Source organism: Alligator sinensis, unplaced genomic scaffold (genome assembly GCF_000455745.1).
Source record: "Alligator sinensis unplaced genomic scaffold, ASM45574v1 scaffold417_1, whole genome shotgun sequence".
In the NCBI taxonomy this organism is placed as follows: domain Eukaryota; kingdom Metazoa; phylum Chordata; order Crocodylia; family Alligatoridae; genus Alligator; species Alligator sinensis.
The window spans coordinates 70048-76017 of NW_005842433.1; the positions used below are offsets into that span (position 1 = coordinate 70048).

At 42.5% G+C, this 5970-nt stretch overlaps 1 long non-coding RNA gene across 1 annotated transcript in view; it reads left to right on the forward strand.

Annotated features, from left to right (window-relative positions):
- LOC102372321 overlaps positions 1-5970 on the forward strand; it is a 15462-nt gene that overhangs the window by 6709 nt on the left and 2783 nt on the right. The window lies entirely within an intron of this gene.

Sequence of the window (5970 nt, forward strand, 5' to 3'; positions counted from 1 at the left end):
GAAAGGATGTGGACAAGTTGTAGAGAGTCCACCAGAGGGTAACAGAAATGGTGAGGGGGCTGGGGGCATATGATTTCTGAGGAAAGGCTGAGGAAAATGGGCTCATTTAGTTTAGGGAAGAGAAGACTGAGAGGGGATTTAACAGCAGCCTTCAACTATCTAAAGGGGGGTTCAAAAGAGGATGGAGCTAGACTGTTGTTAGTGATGGCAGAGGACAGAACAAGGAGCCACGGTCTCAAGTTGCAGCAAGGGGAGTTTAGGTTGGATATTAGGAACAATTTTCTCACTTGGAGGGTAGTAAAGCACTGGAACAGGTTGCCCAGAGAGGTTGTGGACTCTCCAGCCCTGAAGGTTTTTAAGACCTGGCTAGACAAAGCTTTGGCTGGGATGATCTAGCTGGGGATGGTCCTGCTTTGAGCAGGGGGTTGGACTAGATGACCTCCTGAGTTCCCTTCCAACCCTAATTTGCTGTGATTCTATGTTAGTCTGAAGTCAGTCAGAAAACAGGGTAAATATATGCACCTTTATAAACTATATAAGTTATGTATATAGAGCACAAGCTTTCATGAACCCGAAGTCACTTCATCAGATGCTGTGAAAGGAAGTGCAGAAAGCAGAGTATAAGGAAGGAGAAATTAGAATGCAAAAGACAAGGGAAGGGGGAGAGAGAGAGATGGGGGTGAAAGGGGGCAGTGCTAGGAGAGAAAAGAAAAGAGCAGTAAAGCCATAGGAACAAAGGAGATCAGAAAAGCTAATCCAGGTGATGAGATAAGAATCCACAAGTGCTGTTTAAACTATATTTAACACAGTCCAGTTTGTGGAGGAGTCCTTGTTCCACAGTTTTCCATTCAAATGGGTTTTTGTTTTTTTTTCCTGAAACAGCAATCCTGAGGTCAGCAATGGAGTGTCCAGGGAGATTGAAATGTTTTGCCACAGGCTTTTGTGTCTTTCTGCAGCTGATGTCAGATCCGTTTTCATTCATTCTTACACACAGAAACAGCGTTCCCTCGAAGCTGGGCGGCAAGCATGCCTGGCAACGCAGCATGAGTGCGCCTGCGCGGCCATGCATACTGCACAGCTTAGAGGGAATGCTGCATAGAAATTAACATACTTAGATATAGTCACTCCTATTTCAAAGTTTTGCTCCTAACTCATAAAGCATATTATTGTCCATATTTGTGTTTTGCATTGCTGCATGTTTTTAGGGAATAAAACTATTAAGGCAAAAGATGAAAATGTGCCTTCTAAACTGCCTTGTGAAATAACTGAGAAGAATGGAAATTCTTTTCATAAAATATTTTTAAATGTGTTTTCATTCTGAATTAATATGAAGCCTGAACACACAAACATTTTTACCAAGAAAATCTGAATAACTTTGGATCATTGAAGTGGCTTCACTTAGACAAAATCATGTACTTTAGATTGTAATATAAAAATGGAATGTAAAAATGAACATTCAGATTGGGTCAGAACATTCCCTTTTTTCCTCTGAAATGAAAATTTGCAGTCCTATCAATTTTGCTAGAGTATTTTGAGGAAAGAACATTTTCTGATACAAAATGCTTTTCTTTATGTTTTTCCAACCATTTCTAAATGTGAGTCTGTTATAAAGGCCTTGATTTCTTTTTCCATGACTAACAGCTATTTCTCACTAGTCTAATAGCCAAACCACTTTCACAGGCACAGTGTAAAATCCTGATGACAGTGAAGAAAACAGCAGTCACATTGACTACAGTGTGGCCAGGTTTTCACCCACAGCAAGTTGTAACTTTCTCTCGTTCTCAGTGAGGTATTTAGATTACTGACTTTAAGGGCACATTTCTGGTAGATTAGCTCTTCCGTTTTCATATGACCTAGAAAGTGCTGAGTAAATTAAAAAATAGAAACGACTTAAAAATTCTTGAACACTTAAAACATGAAACAAACTTACTTTGGGTTCATTTTGAAAGATGGGTAAAAAGTTTGAGTCAGTTCTTACTTCATCCACAACATTTCTATCACCCTGATCGCTCCCTTTAATAACCATAATTACGCTTATTTAAAAACATGAAGCCTTGAAGAACCGGAATCTGTTTCCATTGCATTGTGCTGTTATAGCTAATTCTCTTACCATTCAATTTTCACTGCTTTACTCTGACAGTGGGTTGCACCTTTTATCTCAAGTTTCAAAGGCAAGTTTAACAATTTTATCCATTTTAAAGCACTTCCTTAAGTTGAAAAATATTGTGGAACCCATAAGCTTTTTAAGCTTCTCCCAGCCAACAATTGGCTTGTTGGTAAGTGACTGGTGACAATTGCTACAGCACCCAGGGACTGAGAAGCCTTTCAAGGGATGAAGGGAAAGAAATTAGTCTGGGATAGCGATGGTCCAACAAAACAGCTGATCTTCAGTGAGTGGTTAATGTACATGACCACCCATGACAACAATCTTCTGGGTCATGTGTCACCTCCTGCTGACAGCTCAAGACCAGGGAATGTGCTTTTGTTTCACCTTTTTGGTTGGGAGCCAGCACAGTATGAAAATGCAATGTGAATTTAGAAGATGCACAGATAATGCATTAAAAATGAAACCACTAGGTCAGCTGATGGTGCGTTGAATGACTTTACTGTATGCTGAAGTTCAGCTTGGTCAAACTTGTGCCTTCATCTCAGTCTTTTGGTAAAAAGGAGACCTTTCTTTCTGAGTGCAGGATCTGAAACTGGCAATTGTAAATTAAATTGCAAAACTTTACAAAAATGGGTGAAACTTTTCTCTTGCTTAAATGTCATGGCGATAAAAATCAGTGTATATTTCAGTTGACGCAAATAAGGAGTTACACTTGAATACCCTGGAGACCTTTCTCATGCAGAATAGTGATTTTGTTATTAATAGTTGGTCCCTTTATGCCGACTGCCAGTAAACCCAAAGAGTTCATTACTAGAAAATGAATAGGAATGTCAAGACATTCCTCTTTGTCAGTTACTTCTAATTACAGGACCGTGACTTATGCAAATGTGGAGAAAATACATTGTTACAAGTTACTCTGACGGAAAATGAGACATTTCTTCTCCGGATATAAAGAAGGTTCTGGGACCCAGCCTAGTCAATCCTGGGTAAAACTGCAGAAGATTATGACACTTGCAATAAGCTGTGATTCATAGCATCTTTATCTTAACATATGGGCACGTGTTTACTTGGAAACTGCCTTTAATTTTCAGCTTATTTTGCAAGAGCTACCAGCCAAGCATCAGATGATGATGTCTTTCATTTACTACCCGTAAACAGCAGACATTCCCCATGCCTGAAGAAGGGTGACTGCGCCCAAAAGCTTGCCAAGAAATGTTTTCCAACTACTCAGTTAGTCTAATAAAAGATATCACATCTATTTAAAGAACCTTGCCTGCCTATTTATTAAATGTGGGACTTAAACACCCCATGGAACTTAAACTTACGTGCAATGTGGGTGCATCTACATGTACAATTAATGTACCTGAATTCTCTGCAAAGAAAATTCAGGCTTATTAAAGCACTCTTGGGTGCACACCTACACATGCCCCTGTGGCAGTAAAGACACGTGCATTAATGTGCCGTTGCTACTGTACATTAAGTTTAGTCCCTCTAATATGAGGTACTGTACTAAATAAATGTGCAGTAGCCAGGCTAAAGAGCAGTAGCAATGGCAGATGGTCTTTCCATGAGACTTACTGCACAGTAGACTGATTCTTAACTAGAGCATTAGCATGGTTTTTGCTGTGACCTGCTAATGTGCAGTAGAATTAATGTCAGTCCAAGGCTGCTCCTGCCCTGCTGCCCTGCTCTGCCCCCTTGCAACAACCAGGGCAAGCTCCAGGCTCCCCCAGGAGCCAGCCCTTGGCTGGCAGGGGCGCATGGGAGTCAGGCCTGGATTCTGGGGACCAGGGGGGAAGCTGTCTGGGAGCTCCCAGCCTTGTGGAGTTCAGGATTGCAGCCCACATCGGCAGTGCTAGCTGTGTGCGCCCCATGCCCGAGTGTGGGGCTAAGGAGCACCTGGGACTGGGGGTGAGATGCGAGGGGGAAGCAGTGCCAGAACCCAGGGGCAGGAGACATGAGCGGGAAGCAGCATTGGAACCAAGGGGGAGGGGAGATGCGAGGGGGAAGCAATACCAAGGGCCAGGGGGGAGATGTGAGGTGGAAGCAGCACCGGTTCTTGGTGCTGCTTGCTCCCTGCATCTCCCTCCAGTTCTGGCACTGCTTCCCCCTGTATTCCCCCCCCCAGTGCCAGCACTGCTTTTCTCCCCCTGTGCCTCCCCCCAGACCTGGTGTTGCTCAGCTCCTGACTCCCACCAACCATGGGTGGGGAGCAGAAGCCAACTGGGGCATGTGCTGCATGGGCAGCAGCAGGGCTGATGGGATGGGGGTAAATACTGGGGGCAGAGAGCTCCCCCATCTTGGTGCTGGAGGGAGTCAGTTGCTGAGCAGTGCTGGAGCTGAGGACAGCTTTCCCTCCCCACCCCCTGTAGCCCCCTCCTGCCCAGTGTCTACACATGCACTACTACACAGAAGCTAATGTGCCATTAATCCAGTACCTGAATTTGTTGGTACCACCTTCGTCTTTCCTGTCAACCAACCTATCTCTTTATAGGATATTATTCTGCCCAAACATTTTGTAGTTTAAAACAGTGGCTTTTTAAAGCTCTTGTTTCTTGTCTGCATGTAAGACTTTGCCTACCCTCTCATTTCATTTATTTAATAACACGTTTAATAAGTGAATCAGTATGTCATAGCAACTGTATGTTACAGCCTTGTGGGTTTTTTGTTATTCAGGATACAGCTGATGTAATAGCTGCAGATTCCCATCAGAGTACAAGATTTCTCTCAGTACTCATGAGTTATGACACTTACATTCCTTGGGGACAAATGGTGAAGAAAATGCACACAGACACTGATTCAGAATTGCTCAGCTAGAACTTGGGGCACATTAAGGTCAACAACTTCCCCTTACTCAACCACACATGATACCCCTGGTTATTCTGTATTTTTAGCTGTAAATACTTCCTGTGTTTAGTGCTGTTGGTTGTTCCCACAAGAATACCTGTAGAAGTAAGGTTTTCAAATGAAAAGCTGCTGCGAAGCCTCATAAGACTTGTATTGCTAAACCAGCTGCCTCATAACTTCTCCCACCAGATTTTAATGGATGTCTAGCAAAGATTACGTGCTGCACACACAATGAGCTATTCTTCTTTTCCAGACAAAGATACAATTTTCATGACATGGCAGCCTTAACAAAATCACCTCCATAACAGTTCAACATGTCCAAGGGAATGCTGCTTCCCTCCTGAGCAAGAGGAATGAAGAAGTGGCAATAGCACTGGCAATAGCACTGGCAAAGAACCGCCAGTCTGGTTGCCAATGATGATGAATGCCTTTGGGCCTGGTTTAAAGGAAAACTGGAACCTGCTGGTTTGCTGTCTGGCAAACCACTGCAAAAGATATTGCCATGTCAAACTGAGCTCTGAATTTAAGTTTTGACAAAACTTCAGGCCAAAAGAAATACTTCTGCTATATAGTTTAACATTGGAAATAAAGGGTGAGGTGGGTGGGAAATGTGTTTCTATGTGTGCTGACAAAAAGAAAACACTTCTCGGTAGATCAGACAAGCCAAACACTATGCAGCATTGGTTTTAGAGCATTACAAATTGAAAGTGAAACCAGTCAGGGTCAAAACTGACACTGACTGGGCTATTTTCATTCTTCAAGCTGAGAGCATTGCAGTCCATAAATAAATATCTTGAAGAAGTAATCCATGTCTCATGGGTTTGGATGAAGTAAACTATTCCTTTGGTTTATTCTTAGAAAGAAGTGTGAACCATTTTTTTTTGAGCAGGTCAGAACTTGAAGTGATCTATACAGTCTATATTCATACACTGTTGATTGCTAGGTTGTCTGAATACCTTATACAAATGTATAACACCTGCAAAATAACTATCGAGTTTGGCTTTTTCCATCCCACT